The sequence below is a fragment of the Penaeus monodon genome, chromosome 32, assembly GCF_015228065.2.
Source record: "Penaeus monodon isolate SGIC_2016 chromosome 32, NSTDA_Pmon_1, whole genome shotgun sequence".
In the NCBI taxonomy this organism is placed as follows: domain Eukaryota; kingdom Metazoa; phylum Arthropoda; class Malacostraca; order Decapoda; family Penaeidae; genus Penaeus; species Penaeus monodon.
In genome coordinates, this window is record NC_051417.1 from 9,366,830 (window position 1) to 9,367,236 (window position 407).

General features: G+C 52.3%; 1 protein-coding gene across 1 annotated transcript in view; it reads right to left on the reverse strand.

Moving 5' to 3' along the window:
• The window catches only part of LOC119593489 (carbonic anhydrase-related protein 10-like), a 126,578-nt gene that overhangs the window by 6,203 nt on the left and 119,968 nt on the right, over positions 1-407 (reverse strand). The window lies entirely within an intron of this gene.

Genomic DNA, 407 nt, shown 5'->3' on the forward strand with positions numbered 1-407 from the left:
ACCGATTTATCCACGCCGCCATCCGACCCTGCCCTCAATTTGCCAGGCACGCCCCGCGCCTATGCAAACACTGCAAGACGTTATCGAAAATGTGCTGATAACAGACCGCGATATCATAAGGGACACTTAAACCGATGCCGGAAATGACTGGCGGCATTTTACACGCCTCGGGAGGGCCGGCGAATGTTGCAGCTGCAAGCTAAGATGCCGCTGAATGGGATCACTTTGCACCACAAAGTAAAAGCTCGGCGCCGCAGAATGTGCAGGAGAAAGAGCGTGGCTGAAGGACACGCGAAGGAAGGGAGAATAAAATTGAATTAAGGAGGAAAAGTAAGACGCAGGTGACGTGGTCTACGTGCATAGGTAGCATATCTGCAGCAGCAAAGGGCCATGGCATTTCAGTATCG